Genomic DNA, 16,485 nt, shown 5'->3' with positions numbered 1-16,485 from the left:
ATTTGTTGCCGGATAATTAGAGTCTCCGTCCCGGTGCCCGTCGCCGCGGTGCCCGTCGCCCCGGCGCCGAGCGCCCACCGCTCGCGTGGCCGTCGCGCACCTCGTGGCCGTCGTGGCCGTCGAGGCCGCGATGCCCGGATAGCCGCCACGTGCTCTATTACTGGGATTGATTTCACGCCCGGCTCTCCCGGCCGCTCGGCCGCTGTGCTACCGGTATTCGGCTGGACCGCGCTAATGAACCACCTGGTCGACGCGCACGTGACCGGCCGGTGCATCCCGTCCGCCCCCCGGCCCTCCGCCCGCCCGATGCCCGATAAATTCCTTGAAGCATGTCACCGCAGCCGCGCCGTGCCGTGCCCCGCCGTGCCCAGAAGCCCCCCACTCGGAACCGCATTTCGGTACCCTTTCCGCCGCCGTGCCGCCCGGCCGGTCCATCTCGCGTGGTTTCCATGACAACCGCTAATGAAAGAACACAGTGTAGTAGCAGCAACACTGGCGCACCGCGCCGCCGCCTCCTCCCGCCCTCCTTCCCACCTTCCCGACAAATTGGTGTCTGATGCATTTTAATTATTTTTACGACAGAGGAGAAAATAATTATTCAATTTCCTGTCTCATATATAGAGACGCTTTGAGGATGATTAGCACTCTTTTTCTTTTCGAGATGGGGTCTGCTATTAAGTTGTGATGGCGGGTACCGTGATCCGGTCCAAACCACATGTCCAGTCCCTGGTGCTCAATTTGGCCATTTTGGTTTTGCGCGACCGTCTCAAAAGTGCCGCTAAAACGGAGCTGGGCTACCGATCGCAGCCCTGGGCTCTAGCACGGTTGAACCGGTCTATCCTAAAGCGACTTCAGCCTCAGCTTCGTTTTGAACCGATGTGCGCAACGGCTCGCGACGGCTGTGGGTTTTGAACCGCGGCCTCGTCTTCGATCGGCGAAGCGCCTTCAAAGACCTCAGAATGTTGCGAGCCAACCGGTTTGAATTACTTTTTCTGGAAAGGCGTACAGAACTGCTGGGCAGTGAAAGGACCTTTGTTACCACGTATTCTCAGGGACTGGCTTTAGGTGTGGCTTGCAGTGCCCGCGCTACGAACTGTTGCCAACCAAAGATTACTCTAACGTGTGTGTCTGTATGAATGTCTGCCAAGTGTGAGTGAGAATGTGTTTGTGTGTGAGTGAGACATTATCTGTGACGAATCCGTATTGGGGCTAGTGGACCCTGTTGTAGCATAGGCTTCGTTTGTCCACTGTCTACCAAATACTTGTTTTTATTTACATTAATTATTATATATTCCGTCGAAGATTTCGATGTCTGGTGCCTATTTTGTATGTATGACCTCGTGATTTACTCGTAGGATGTGTCTCTGTTTTCCCTCTCATTGTGTTGGTACTTGTTTGTGCATAATAATTTTGTTGGCCAGAGATGTAAATACATAAAACTGAAAACAAAACTGGGCTCATATCACTTCGATCCCGACGTGCCGAGAGCACATACCGACCCAAAGTGAACGCAATTTATCCCAATGGAGGGATGAAAATTGTCTCAAATATTTTTTGTTTTTAAACTTGCAAATTAATCAAGAATAATGAAAAAAGAAAAAAAGCTACGACAAAGGTAGTTAAAAAATAAAACAGGTCAGTTTGGAAGCATGGACGTTACTTGTCTTTTAACAAAAAAAAAAAAAGAACACGGAAAAAAGGAAAGCTGCCATGTGTGTTTGCTTTGTCGATCTGGATTTAAACTCCCGCCAAACTAGCCTGAGCCTTTTTGAGCGACGGAGTCCGGCAAGCCGCCCACGGGGTGGGGGCAATGGGGGAAATGAAAGCCACATTGTCTGAGCTCTTGCCATTGTTTTATTCACAAGATAGAACAAACGCACCACAATCAGGACAAGTCGTGCAGAACCGTCCGGCTAGAAACCGAATCTGCATATTACATTTTCACAATAAAAAAAATAAAAGGGGGGAGGGGGAATGGGTCAATGGATGCAAATCAATTTGGAGGAAAAGGGAGCTAATGAAAGTGTAGGTGGCGGTGGACCGCGGTGGACGGTGAAAGGGACCGGAAGCCGGCGGGCGGGGCTTCATTTGTCATTACCGAGGTGATCGGGGCACGTCCGCGACGTCCGCGGCGCGGCATTCCGAGAGTCGTCGCTCTGTCTCTCTCGCACTCGTGGGGCGTCCCTTGCAGGTGCGAGAGAGACAGAGCGACGGAGTCTGCAGCACGTCGGTGACGGAACGTGACGTTCGTCTCTCAGCAGACCGTCAATGGTTTAGTTTTTTTTGTACAAGATAATCATGAAATATCTGCGGTGATTGAAGGATTTATTGACTCTGATAGGGCAGTTCTGACGGCAGGCTCGCACCGCGCGCACACACTGGAATTTGGAAAGGAGGCGCGGTCCGCGGGGGAACGCGGGGAAAAAGATATCAACCGGAGGAACGGACAGTCGCGGTATGTACCGCAGTGGCTGAGGGAAAAGACGTTTTGTTGGGAAAAACGAAGCAAAAGAAAGAAACGCGGGCGGTGAAAACTGGCAGTGTTTTGGCCCCGTTGCGGAAATCAGATGCAAGGATTCTCAAACTATAAATTACCGGTCACTAGATCATTCATGCACCGCGCGGGATTTGCACTAGGCGCCCCCTCCTCTTGATTCCCTGCCATACATCACTCTCTATTTCTCCATCTATCTCACTCACGCCCCCGCGCGGCCACCTACATAATGCCATCTCATCCCAACACACACACACACACACACTGTCACTCACATACACACACATGTACACTGTCACTCACACTAACACACACACACACACACTCACACACTGACACTCACACTACACACACACACACACACACACACCAGCACCTTGTTGCTTCACCTTGAGCGGGGCACCCACTCGTGTGACACCCACTCACTCAAACACATCTGCTCCGAAGCCCGAGCCGTGGCCGGAGTCAGAGTCACCTCTCCCGCGCGCGTCCTCGTCGCACACCGGGGGCTCGGCTCGCCGAAGTGCGACGGAGTCGCCCGAAGTGATTCCGAACGCCCTCGGACTCGGAGCCGACCGCGGCCCCCCTCTCTCCTCTCTCTCTCTCTCTCTCTCTCTCTCTCTCTCTCTCTCTCTCCGGTCCGCGCGCGCCGTTCCGGCCCACGGCATTGTTGATAATCTAGAATCTGGGCTTTTGGCTGATTGCGTCGTTGGCCCAACTGCCTCACAAATTGATCAGGTGTCAGTGTCAGTGCCAAAAGCACCGGGGGGAAGGGGGAGGGGGAGTATTGTCCCTGGCTATGACGCGTCTTCTGGGAGTGGGCGCGGAGAGCGCCTGGCGGGTAGGCAACCCTGAGGCTCGCGTGTGTCCGTGGTGCCTACCCGCCAGGCGTTTCCGGGCTGGACCACAAATACTGCCACTGATTCGGGAAATTATAGACCGAGATTTTTGGAAGTTTTACGTCCTGGTTTAGCTCGCTTATGACGTAGCAGAACCATATTTTAAAACGACAAAAAAATATATAAGTATTAGTTTGATTGCTGTGAAAAAATGTGAACGTCAAAATGACTTTAAATTTGGCTAAAGCCATTGGCGTGTTGCAATATTCCTAGTCAAGATGTCACAGAGTACGTCTATTCTTAGTCATATCAACATTACTGAAGAATGTAAAAAAACACAGTGAACTTGATTTTACGTCTTTTGTTGGGAAGGGGTGTGAGAGAGAACAACATTTGTTTGTTGCTGAGCCGTCGTTTTGTTTTCAAATTGGTCCGAAAATCCTGATCGACAAGTGCAGTGTGGTGCAAAGCTGATAGTGCATAGTGTTCGGGCGTTAGTGCGGCCGTTAGCCGGGTGCAGGGTAGTGCATTGGGATGAGGAAGGCACACAAGAAAACGAAAACAATAAAAACACACTGGGCGGTGTATTGTCATGACAGGTACACGTGTTCAGTCTTCTCGTTGCTCTGATGAACCGCTCCGTCCCGGCTGGCTCGGCCGCTCGGCCGCTCGGCTCGGTGCGCTGGCCCTGCAAGCAGTAAACCGCACGCATTACACGCAGTAATAAATATCACTTCTAATGCGGCCGAAGATATTGATAATAAAACGGGCGGGTATAACTTTAAAGAGACTGGGCGGGAAAAGGGGTGTAATGACAATAAGTAGCATTACATTCGGCGGTAATTAAACAATAGCGCTTGTTGTAATTACGCTAGCCGTAAAAAGGGCCCCGGCGCGTGCTTGGGGCGGGGCGGGGTGGGGCGGGGTGAGGTGGGGCGGGGTGGGGCAAGGCGGGGCGAGGCGCGGCATGCAAGGGTCATAAAGGTGAGGCCATCCGCACGGGGGAGATTTTCCATACCGCATTCTGTGGGTGTCGGGCCTAGAGGAACGCAAAGCGAGAATGGGTTCTCATTATAAATCGAATTCCCTTAAATAAAAAAGAAGCAGGCAAGGATTTACTGTTACTATGTAAAGGAAGCAAACGTTGATGCTTTCTCTGATTTGTAGGATTTGGTTTTCACTGTAAAGGGATAGTGTTTACACCAGCCTCTAAAACCTTGAAAAATATCATAGAAAAATCAAACGAAAATTTTGCTAAGTGTCGAGCCTCTGTAGTAGAATCGTTAATCTAAAAACAATCGATACTTTTGACCAAAAATTTTGGTCTGTAAAATATTGATAAAATGTCGTGATAACCAAAGATTGAATCCCTGATCTGGAAAGTAAACTTTACAATTTAAAAACAGCCCCGTTGTTCTTTAATGGAACTAAGAAAGCAGAGTCTTGGCAGTGTAGGCCGCTGTTAATTACTGGTGCGCTATTGAAAGTCGAGGCGCGCCACTGGAGGCGCCAGGCCGCCGGGGAGCGGCTCCAATATTAATGGACGTTTTTTTTATAAAATGTCTTGATTTTGCATTCCGCTCGCGCGCTCCGCCGAAGTAATGGCTTCGAACAGGCGGCCTGGATGACGCGGCGGGGGAGCTCCCTTATGCCCATCAGTCCGATTCCGAGAGTCGTTCTCGTCGCTCTGTCTCTCTCGCACTCGCTCCGTACAGGTGTGACAGCGACAGAGCGACGAAGACGACTCTCGGAATCAGTCCGCATGTACCAACAGGGCCGCGGCGGCGGCGTGCCAGAGGCCCCAGGGCCCTAGCAGGCGCGAGAGCCGTTTCGTCGCTCTGTCTCTGTCGCACTCACGGGGCGTGCCGTGGGGGTGCGAGAGAGACGGAGCGACCGGGCCGAGACCAAAGGCTTGCCCTGCGCCCTGATGGATAACTTGTTAACCCCGCCAGTGACACGCCGAGACGCGCAGGTCGGCGTGTCAGTCATCGGAATGGACACCCCCAGAAATGGCCGTCGGAACATGATACGGGCGGCACTATTTTCACAACAAAGCGACCTTGAAAAAAAAAAAAGATTTTCTCTTTTTGTCCAGTGAGTGTGATTTTTACGGTGGAAACGGGACGAAAGTCGTAGTTCCATAAAATGACGCAGCAACAGCGTCGCGGTAGCGCGCGCTGTGCGGATCTTGTTAGCGGGTGCGCTCCAAAATGTTCCTATTCGCACGCGTTCAGCAATTCCCGTCGTTTTTTCCTCTCTCTCTCTCTCTCTCTCTCTCTCTCTCTCTCTCTCTCTCTCTCTCTCTCTCTCTCTCTCTCTCTCTCTCTCTCTCCGCCGACAGTTGGCACGGGTGTGCTGACACATGCACGCGCCCACGAGCGGAGCGCGGCGCAGCATCTGTCTGGAATCTCCAGCGGCTCCAGCGGCGCGGGCCATTTCCATACAAAAAGTGGCACATTTCCAGGAGTGATGCCCAGCCCCGCGGCCCCGTGGGGAAGGAAGGGAACAACAGGACAACGGGGGCCTGATTTAAATCACGTATTTCCAAACGTTACTGTGTTGTCGGACATGTTACAAGAGAGTCCAGGCCGTTCACTGTAAGACGAAGCCAAATCGAAGAGGCTATAGCAGCCTTTAGTTTAACTTTGTGTGATTCAATCTGATTGAAGAATTTATAGAGTACTTTCTCGGACAAAATGATTTTTCTAAAAATAAAAGAAATTAGCCACATTTCAGTCAATTGACTTAACTCTTTATTTTAACAGGGTGCCAAATCCTGAGCAGCAGGGCTTTGCGTTCCCAAGGAGAAGAAATCCCATCAAATGTGAGATCAGGTCGCAGCTAGTGGAAAATTAAAGCTCACACCCGTGTAAATCTTGTCAGTATGTCAGAAACCTGATCAAAATTCGCGCACCTCTGAAAGCTGAAAACTTTTCCTGACATTCTGCGGAACTCAGAGTAAGTTTTCAGAATCTCAGCCACTGGCTCCGTTTTTTCGACGGTGAGGCGATGCGGCGGACACGGCGAGGCGGTAACTCGATAGGCGGCGCTTGGCCGCGCTCCGCTGCGCTCGGTGCGTGGCGGCGGATACTCGATTAACCCATTACCCGCCGTCGCGGCACTGCACTGCCGTGCATTCCCACGGCCGCGGTGACAGGGAGGCGTGGGCGGGGAGGCAAACCGCGCCACTGCAAACAGACAGTGTAGGCAACCTGGAGGCTACTGCCAGCAGGCAGTGTAGGCAGCCAACGCCACTGCAAACACGTCCTGTAGGCAACCTGGAGGCCACTGACAGTACATTGTTGGGAACCCAGATGCTACTGCGAACAGACAGTGCCCTATTGGCAGGGTAGTCAGAGGTAGGCAACCCACGGCGCTGCGAACAGGCAGTGTCTTATTGGCAGGGCGTCGAGTTAGAGCGAGGCGAGACCAACTCGCTTTACGATGAGGATAAAGCGAAGGGCTTGCGAGGTTTACGGGCCGCGGCGGACCGACTCCGAACCGCGTCGCTCTGCCTCTCTCGCACCCAGCCGGCGCTCCGGAGGAGTGCGAGAGAGACAGCTAGCGCGTTCGGAGCAGCAGGGCGTGCCGGGCCCTTGCCGGCCCTTGGACGGCCGCGCCGCAAAAAGCGTGCGTTGCCGACGCGCTGGCGCCGCGGCGGCGGCGCGGGGAAGCGAACAGGGAACCTCGGCGGCACTGTCCGTCCGTCCAGCCCGCTTCTTTCATCCCCAATCAGCCTCAGCTATAACAGGCCGCTTTCAATTGTGTCGATTTTCGAAGCCCGCCGCGCCTCGCCGCGCCTCGCCCGCCGCCGGGCCGGCCGCCAGGGAAAGGCGGTGAAAGGGGGGAGGGGAGGGGGGCGCCTCGCCGTACCGCAGGCGGCCTGCACTCTTCCGCGGCCATCTGGCGCTCCGCCCCCGCCCTGCGCGCCCCCGCCGCCCCGCAGCCGGGGGTGGCGCCGCCCCCGGCTCAGTTGCACCCCGAGGGGGCCGTGGCCGCGAGCGCGCGCCGCCCCCCCGCGGAGGGGCCGCGATAACCGCGCCTCGGAGCGCAGAAGGCGTGGCGGGGCGGCGCGGCCCCGCGGCACGCGTCGAGGGCCCGGCCGCCAGCCCGCCAGGCCGGGCTTGCATACCGCGCGCTCCAGCCGCGGCTGGCTGCCAGCTCGGCCGGCCCGCCTGGAGCCTCCAGCCGGCAGGCAGCAGCCTGCAGCCTCCAGCAGGCACTCCCCCGCCCCCCTGCGCGCGCTCACTGGAAAATGCGCACTGCAGGGACGCTTCCGCGGCCAAGCTTTTGCCCAAAGTCACCTTGCTCGGGGATAATTTAAGCAACAGGGAATATTTGAACTTGACACGAAGGTTTACACTCAAACCTACACGAGACTCGTTCGAAAAAAAAATCCACACACATGGAAATAAAAGTCAATTAATTTGAGCCAGTATTTTAACGTGGAGTCCACTGGCACAATGACCGAAACGTCAGAGCGAAATAAAAAATAAAATGAGAAAAAATGGTGGGCAGTTGTTGCCGTGCTATCGGCTCACATTGCGTCTAAGTCTCCAAGCCCGGCGCCGCGCACGTCGCGGCTTGATCCGGCTCGGCTCGCTCGGCTCGGCTCGGCTCGGCTCGGCTCGCATGACGCGCTCCATCACGGTACAGTCCTCCTGTCTTGTCCTGTCTTGTCTCAGGGCGGCTCTCATCAAAGCATACTGCCACTTGACTGATGGTAATTAATTTTTCATTACACTCGATGCGTTGCGGCGCGGCACCGCGGCACCGCCGGCCTGCATTGACACTTTGGTTCGCGACCAACCCGCCCATTAGTGAGTCTAAAAGCGAACGCCACCACAATAGGTGATTAAGGATGGACTGCGCGAGGAATGTAGCTTCTTTCTTTCTTTCTTTCTTTCTTTCTTTCTTTCTTTCTTTCTTTCTTTCTTTCTTTCTTTCTTTCTTTCTTTCTTTCTTTCTTTCTTTCTTTCTTTCTTTCTTTCTTCCTCGTACGTCCGCACGTCCGAACTTCTCACGTCCTTAGCTTATCTATCATGTCCTGAACTCCTTGAGTCCTCCACAGTCCTTAGTTCAAGTCCTTCTTACGTCCTCAAGTACTGAACTCATGTCGAACTCCTCAAGTCCTTGCGTCCTCATGTCCTGAACTCCTTAATTCCTTAGCTCGTCATGTCCTGCACTCCTCTTGTCATGCTTCTCTCGTTCGGCCAGCCTCTGGACTGTGCAGCCTCACCGAGCCCCCGCACCCACCGATAGAGTCCCTAGGCCCCGACGTGAGCCCCCAAGTAGTGTCACTCCGACGTGATTCCGGGCCGTCCTCCAGTTTGGCCGTGTCCACGTCGTGTCCGCTGCGTGTCCTGTCGGTGCCCGCTGTGGGTGGATCGCCGGCCCACCACTACTTATCGTTTGGATTCAAATTTCCCGTAGTGCGTGCTATCGGGCCCACGCGGCGGCCACCCAGCCCGGCCCTCAAAGGTCCCGGTTCGTCCCGGATCGTCCTGGATTGTCCTGGGCGTCCTGGAGCGTCCTGGATCGTCCGCTGTGGCGTCCTTTATACGTCCTTTAACGACCTGGAACGTCCTGAAACATCCTGGAACGTCCTTGAACGTCCCCTACTGGAAAGTCCTGGAACGTCCTGAATAGTTCAGGAACGTCCAGGCACGCCCTGGATCGTTCTGGAACGTCCTGGATCGTCCTGTGAAATGTCCTGGAACGTCCTGGAGCGTCCTGGAAGAGGGTCTGCAGCGCCACGCGCGCGGCTCGTGGCGGCGGCAGCCATTTGGCCGCCATTTGGCCGCCGATTTCCAGCCGCCCATCACTGCATCACGAACGGGGCGCGTCGAAAGGTCAGCCGAGCCACTCCAGCCGCGGGCTGATGCCGCACTCCGTCTCTCTCGCACCCGGACGGCGCCGGACGGGGCGGGCCGCGAGTGCGAGAGAGACGGAGTCGACGGAGTGCAGCGGGACGACGGTAGCGATTAGAGCGTTGATTCATTCAGATTCCTGGTCCATTGAGCGGCCGGCCGCACCGCAGCGCAGCTCAGCGCAGCCACGGGTAATCGGCCAGACACACTGGCTCGGCCGCTCGGCCGCTCGGCCCGGGAAATGACTCCGACACCATGTGGCGACGGGCGGACGGACGGACGGACTGCTCCGGGACGGGCTTCTCCAGCGGCATGCCCTGCGGAGGGCGTGCTGGAGCGCGCTGGAGCGGGAGCGTGCCTGGAGCGGGGCCAAGAAGACCTTTCGCGACCCGCTGTCTCTTCTCCCTGGCGGGCCCGGCAGGCCCGGGCCGCCCAGTTTTGAAGATTATACTCACTGAGGAGGTTGGTAGTCCGCCCAGGCACCGCGCGGGTGGCTCTGCGAAGCGCTCTGAAACAGAAACGGGCCGATTTAGTGGGTGCGGGTTCGCGTGCTGCTTGGGGAATGCTTCCACTGCGTCGTGACAACTGGAGTTTTCACAAGTTTCAGTGAGTTCACTTGTGGTTTTCCCCGTGCAGCCTCTTTTGTTGAGAAGGATGGACCCCACGGGTCCACGCTTGGGCGTGGGGTGACTTGACTAGCTCATGAGTGGACTCACACAGTGTAGGCAATTTTCCGCAGAGAACCGTGGTTAAAATCCGCGGATGGAGGATGGTTGATGGTTTCCAAATTTTCCATGGTTCCCAAGGTTTCCAATTTTCCCAAGATTTCCACGGTTTCCATGGTTCCCACCATTCCCAAGGTATGGTTTTCATGCTTTGCATGGTTGCCATGGTTGCCACCCTGCCGCTCGGAAGAATGCCTGCTTCCATTTCCTCGCCGTGATTCGTCGGGATTAAATTGCGGGTGGCGCGGCCAACTGCTCATTACCGAACAAGAGCCGCCGCCGTGCCGCCCCGCCTCCCTCTGTCTCTCTCGCACCCACGGGGCGTCCCGCGGGGGTGCGAGAGAGACAGGGAGAGTTCGGAATGAACCTTGCCGAGGCCGCGCCGCGCTAGGTCAACGGATTCAAAGACGCCGCCGTCCCGGAAAGGGCGTGTCGGCTGCCGGCTGGCCGCCGGGCGTGGCTGGCTGCCTGGCTGGCCGCCTGGCCGTCAATGAGAGACGAGATGAATGGCGCGTGAGTGACCACGCGAATGAATGGATGAATGAGTGGAGTGGATTTTAATCGTGTAGTGGTGGCAGCGGCTGCCGTCCGGCCGAAGTGAGGGCGCGGCGCACAGTGGGCCAGAAGCCGGCGGACGCGGACAAAACTCTGGACGCGTTTTGAGCTCCAGAGTCGCTAAATGGGGCTCGAACCGAACGTGTGACCCCACCAATGGACTGCTCCCCGAATGAGGAATCCATTAGAGGGGTCACACGTTCATTTCGAGACCTGTTAAGCGACTCTGGAGCTCAAAACGCGTCCAGAGTTTTGTCCGCCTCCACCGGTCTTCTGGCCCACTGTGTGGCGGTCGCGTCCAAGCGTCCGCGATGCTGGCTGGCCCGGCCCCCAATCTGCCTAATGAAGCCTGAAGGGAACCCGGAGGGAAATGGAGTTACAGTGAGGCGGCTGGGAAACTCGGTCTCCGACTGCAGCAATGCGATGAAATGGTGGTGGACACAGTGTGCGGGTGAGAAAGAATATAATGGATCTACGTTCTTAGCCTTTCTCCAACATAGAAAACCAGTTACTTCTAGAATTTCAAGATACTACTGTGGTTTGGTGACGCACTTCGCGGTTTCAGATTTCTTAGCGACTTTTGAGTGAGGAAACGCTCTTTGGCTCTTAACCATACCCTTCTTCTATTTTTAAATATTTGAATTTTTAAAGTTTTATGTTTTTGGTGTGCCGGATGCTGCACCTCCGCCTTTCGCCGTTTGGCATTATGCGTCCCGGAGAGACAGGCGGTTTCTTTTTCGCGTTAAGTGCATTGGAACGATTTTTTTTAAGGCTTTAGAAACGGACTTTCGGCCGCGGCGCCGCGCGGCGGGTGAGTGGGTTTTGGGGCCGTGTGTCACGCGCCTGTGGGCGGACCAGTGGAGCAGGCGGGCTGACCCCGGACTCTGCTGCGCTGTTTTCAGTACTTTAGAGGGACTGCACGAAAAAAAAACTTCTTAAACAAGTAAAACTAACTTTTCGTGTTTTTTTTTTTCAAAACGTTTTTTTTAACAAACTGTCTAGTGTGAAGAAAAATTTTCTTATGCAAGACTTTTTCTTTTAAATTAAAAATCAAGAAACCACTTTTCTAAGTGTACCAACTAAAAAGTAGGGTTTCAAAAGAATTTTAAAAAATGTATGAAAATTTTGACGAAGGCGCGATGCTAGTCAGCAAAGTTTCAAAGCAATCTGAGGAAGTTTTAGCAGATGACACCTGTTTTCGTCTGCAAATTTGGGTTACGAACGACTTGACTTTTGTCCTTCAATTTTTGCACTTCATTTTTAAGTCTGCAAACTGCCCTGGCGGACTCTTTGCCCTGGAAAACATACGAAACGGGTCTAAGGAGGTGTGCGCCGCTCACGCGGCCGGTGGCACACGGTGGCACCACACTGTAAGGCGACGGCGCGCTCCCAATTTGTGTGCATCTTTGCGGCCTAGCCACGCCTCGGCACGCCTTGCCACGCCTCGGCCACGCCGCCACGGATCGCTTCCCGGAACAGAGTAATGGTGCCCGGCCTGCCCGGCAGTGCCTGCACGACAAAGAGAGATGCCCGTGATACGGAGCGAGAGGGAAGCGCGGTCGCCTTTTCGGACTCGCGGCAGAGCACGCGCGCGTTATTGGCTTTGCATTTTGCTTTCGGTTCGCGCGAAAATAACGAAAAGGGAGGGAAGGCCGTTAAGATGGCGGCGCCGCGATCGGCGCGTCATTAACCGCGTTTTGTTTACATTCATGGCGGGCGGTGCACTGCTATGTGGATCGCGGGAAGTTCGAATCGACAACATTTCAACGAATGCGCTCTAAATGTGTTACAATGAAATTTGGGCTATGTTACAGCGAATTTGGCGCAAGCGTACACTCTAAATTTTGTACAGTGGAGATTCTCCATATCATGGTGAAAATGTCCCTTATTATGGTGGTGCAGCTGACTTCATAACATACCATTGAGACTGCACCTTAACGATATTTTGACGAATTTCGGTGGTATTATGGAGAAAATCTCCACCATAATATTGGTGCATCCTTTCACCGTAAGACATTTAACAGTGTAGTACGAAGCAATATTTCTTCATGTCAGGAATCTTTTTACCATTTTCATTGTCATATAGAAGGAAAAAATCTACGAAAGAAAAAGCACCTTCGTATTTGCTTTGCGTCATTTTCCTACAGACATTTAGAGTGGAGTGTTAGTCGAGGCGTGGTCGGTTGCGTGTTACGTGGTTTGTGCACGGCCCCGAGCCTCGCGCGCTGAAATCGGGAAAAAGGTTATTAAGTTACGGTCCCGGCGGGTACCGTGCATGGGGCGCCGCGCTGCGCCGCGTTGTGCGCCGCAATGCCAGACTTGTATTGTTTGCGCATTTTACGACCTCAAGACACTGCAGACTGATTCTGAGAGTCGTTTTCGTCGCTCTGTCTCTCTCGCACGCACGGGTCGCGCCGCACGGGCGCGAGAGAGACAGAGCGACGACTCGCCGCAGCGGCAGGCCGGCCGGGGTCAAGCGGCGGCGCCGGGCGTCGGTGTCGACGCCGTGCAGCCAGCGCGAGGATCGTTCGGTCGCTCCGTCTCTCTCGCTCCCCTACGGAACGCCCCGTGAGTGCGACAGAGACAGAGCGACGAAATAACGATCCCCCGGAATCGCTCGGCAGGGGAGAAATGGCATTTTGATGATCTGCCGACCGTCTCCGGGCGTCGCCGGCGAGGCCGAGGCTGGAGGAGCCCCCCCCCCCCGCCCCACCCCCCCGCCACCGCCCCCAGGGCGGCAGTCCGCGAGCGAGGAACACCCGTCCGCGATTCCCCGGTCCGATATATCATGAGCGAAAGTGTTATCATTAGCCTGTCATTGGCCCGCGTGCTGCGCGAGCAGCCAATGAGGGTGGCTGCCTGGCTGGCTGCTCCGGCTGGCCGGCTAGCCGCATTAAGTCGTTATGACGCGGACTGGTTTTCGGGGCGGCCAGCCGGCCAGCCGGGGCTGGCAGCGACACATATTCGAAAGCCGAAATAATTAGATTCGAGCGCACGCGCGGTGCGGAAGGCATTTGGGAGCGGCGTCTGCCATTGTCCCAGGGCCAAGGACCCCGAACGGGGACCGCCGGGGACCGACGGGGACCAGCCCGCTGCCGAGAGCGAAAGGGTGCGCCCCGATCCGGCCACTTGTTGTTGTTGTTTGGAATGAAAACAAAAATATTTGCTTCGGTTTGAATATTGCCACGTTTTCGGATGGAGGATGACTCGTGAATTTGTATCGGAGTATTAGTGCACTAAAAGATGACGCAAGTCATTTGATTCGTTTGAACCAAACCAACCCATTCTTCACCTAAACGAGAGGGAGGAGTGGCTTGCATAGAGCAGAATAACATTACGTCTTTTTTTGCACAGTCAAGTGACGCTACGTAAATTTGTTTCGGTTAACTGTTTGAAGCAAATAAGTGCTTTTCTCGCGAGCCTGCCTCGGTGTGTGTGTGTGTGTGTGTGTGTGAGTGAGCGAGCGTGTCCGTGTGAGTGACTGAGTGAGTACGAGCGAGATTACGACCGGCTGGAAGGGCCCCCGCCGCCCCTGCCTCGCCACCTGTGGCATGCGACGCCCCGCGGGGGGTCACGGGGGGAGGCAGCGGCCCGGGGGCGGTCGGGGGCGGCAGTCACACTGTCGCGGTGCGGCCCGGCCCCGGCCCGGCCGGCGGGGGCGGCCCTGCCCCCGCGTGGGGGCGTCCGCAGCCTGCAGGTGTGCCCCCGGACCCCCGCCCCGCGCGGGGCCCTCAGACTGGCGGTCGCTCGGCTAGCGCTGCCGACGGCCGCCGCCTCTCTGCTGATCTCGAACGACGACAAAGCGACCGGCGACGGCGGCTGTCCAGAGCGCACAGAGGGCCAGGAGACCGGTGCAGGCGGGCAAAATCCCGGACGCGTTTTGAGCCCCGGAGTCGCTAAATGGTACCCGAACCGAACGTGTGACCCCACCAATGGATTGCTTTTCGAACGAGGGATCCATTGGTAGGATCACACGTTCGGTTCGAGTCTCATTTAGCGACTCTACAGCTCAAAACGCGTCCGGGGTTTCGACCGCCTGCACCGTTCTTCTGGCCCACTGTGCTTCATGGACAGCACTAGCGCAGCGCAGCGAGCGCGGCCAGCTGGTCCGCGTCGCCCAGCTGATGACTGGCCTGGCAATGCCCATATGGAGATGCACCCGCCCCGCCCCGCCCCGCCAGGCCACGTACTCGCGGGCCAGCTGATCGGGACGTGGCGGGCGAGGCGGCAGACTGATTCCGAGAGTCGTTTTCGTCGCTCTGTCTCTCTCGAACCTCGACGTGACGTCCCTTGAGCACAAGAGAGACGGAGCGATTTAAAGGACTCTTTGAATCAGAGTACACAGTGTGGACGTGACGGAGTGCAGAGGCATTTCCTCCTGCAGCAGGCTCGGAAGAGTGTTAGCTTAGCAAAAGCCCAACTTGTATATCTCTTAAACGGCGTGGACCTTGCAGCAAGCGTTATGCACAAGGCAACTTTGTTTCAAAATTTATACGTATTGGCAGCTGAGTTCGCTATTTCACGAAAAACGACCAGTTAAGATTTTTTACCCTGTTCACACCCTGTCAGCAGACACTTTAGCCACGGCGGGGCGGAACGCGAGGCACCAGCAAAGGGCCTCGCTCTTTCTCTCTCGCTCTCGCGGGGCGTCCCGTGAGGGTGCGAGAGAGACCGCTGGGCGGAGCCACGGCCGCCGAATCGAAGACGGCGCGGCCAATCACGATGCCGAGATGGTTTAACAGTGGCGCGATATCATTGCTCGCTGCCCCGTGTGGTCTAACGGGCCCTGGCCGTGCAGTGCAGCGCGCTGGCGAGGCCGGCGTGGCCGCCGCGGCGCGGGGCGACTCCGCGGGGGGTCCGCGTCGTCGACCCGGACGCCGGATCGCCCTGGTGGGTGGACGCCGCCGTCCCCTGGATGCTCTCCCTCTCTCCGTCTCCCTCGCACTCACGGGGCGTCCCGCACGGGTGCGAGAGAGACGGCCTGCTGGACGGGCCGGCCGCAGCCAGTTTAATTTCACCGGAAGATTCGTTCCGTTCGGTCCGCGCGGGATCGCCCTAAAACCACACGCCGCGCGGCCCGGCGCGGCCTGGCGCCTCTCCCGACCCAGAGAGCGCCCGGGGAGCGGAGCGCTTTACCGTGGCGCACAGTGGGCCAGAAGACCGGTGGAGGCGGCCAAAACTCTAGACGCGTTTTGAGCCCCAGAGTCGCTAAACGGGACTCGAATCGAGCGTGTGACCACATCAATAGATTCCTCGTTCGGAGAGCAATCCATTGGTGGGGTCACACGTTCGGTTCGAGTCCCATTTAGCGACGCTGGAGCTCAAAACGCGTCTAGAGTTTCGGCCGCCTCCACCGGTCTTCTGGCCCACTGTGTGGCGGCGCCAGGTCCTGGAGGCTGCCGGCCAGAGGGCATCCCCCGGGATGGGTCCTAGGACGAAATTGAGCCGCTTGCTGCGGGGCCCCCAAAACGCCCGGTGACTCATGATGCCCGGGACCTCGGACCTCGGCCAATGGGGCATTTTGTGGTCGGCAGTCGGTGGGCCACAGGCATGCCGCGGCGGGGCGGGGCGGGGCGGCCCTGCACTGGGAATTAGAGGGTCGCCTTGCCGCGGTCCGGCCGGGCTGCCACGGCCTCCAGGACCTCCTCCAGGACCTCCACGGTTCAAAGGGCGGCGGGGTGAGAGAGAGAGAGAGAGAGAGAGAGAGAGAGAGAGAGAGAGAGAGAGAGAGAGAGAGAGAGAGAGAGAGACGCAGCGACGAAAAGCGGTCCCGAGTCTTTGAGGGTTGTTTTCGCCGCTCTGTCTCACTCGCACTCATGGAGCGTCCCCTGTGGGTGCGAGAGCGACAGAGCGACGTAGACGACTCTCGGAATCAGTCTGCATTTTCCACCACCCCGTCGGCTTGCCGGGAAATGGCCCGGGTGCGGCGTGGCGGTGAAAACGTCGCGCAAGGTGCCGCCCGGGCCGGGCCGCCTCGCCCCTCGCCGCGCCACTGCAAGCTG

The 16,485-nt window shown here is 56.6% G+C and overlaps 1 protein-coding gene and 1 long non-coding RNA gene across 2 annotated transcripts in view; one reads left to right on the top strand and one right to left on the bottom strand.

Annotated features, from left to right (window-relative positions):
• Positions 1-16,485, top strand: part of LOC117652257 (serum response factor homolog) — a 78,079-nt gene that overhangs the window by 12,847 nt on the left and 48,747 nt on the right. The gene's annotated exons all lie outside the window — the stretch shown is intronic.
• The window catches only part of LOC117652259, a 30,628-nt gene continuing 18,041 nt past the window's right edge, over positions 3,899-16,485 (bottom strand). Inside the window, exons 2-3 of the long non-coding RNA XR_004588146.1 lie at positions 9,659-9,711; positions 3,899-4,021 (exon numbers count right to left, since the gene is read on the bottom strand). This is a non-coding gene — a long non-coding RNA (uncharacterized LOC117652259). The remainder of the gene's footprint in view (positions 4,022-9,658; positions 9,712-16,485) is intronic.

Source organism: Thrips palmi, unplaced genomic scaffold, assembly GCF_012932325.1.
Source record: "Thrips palmi isolate BJ-2018 unplaced genomic scaffold, TpBJ-2018v1 HiC_scaffold_7, whole genome shotgun sequence".
Classification (NCBI taxonomy): Eukaryota; Metazoa; Arthropoda; class Insecta; order Thysanoptera; family Thripidae; genus Thrips; species Thrips palmi.
The sequence above is the reverse complement of the archived record's forward strand: the minus strand, read 5'-3'. Positions and strand labels throughout refer to the sequence as shown.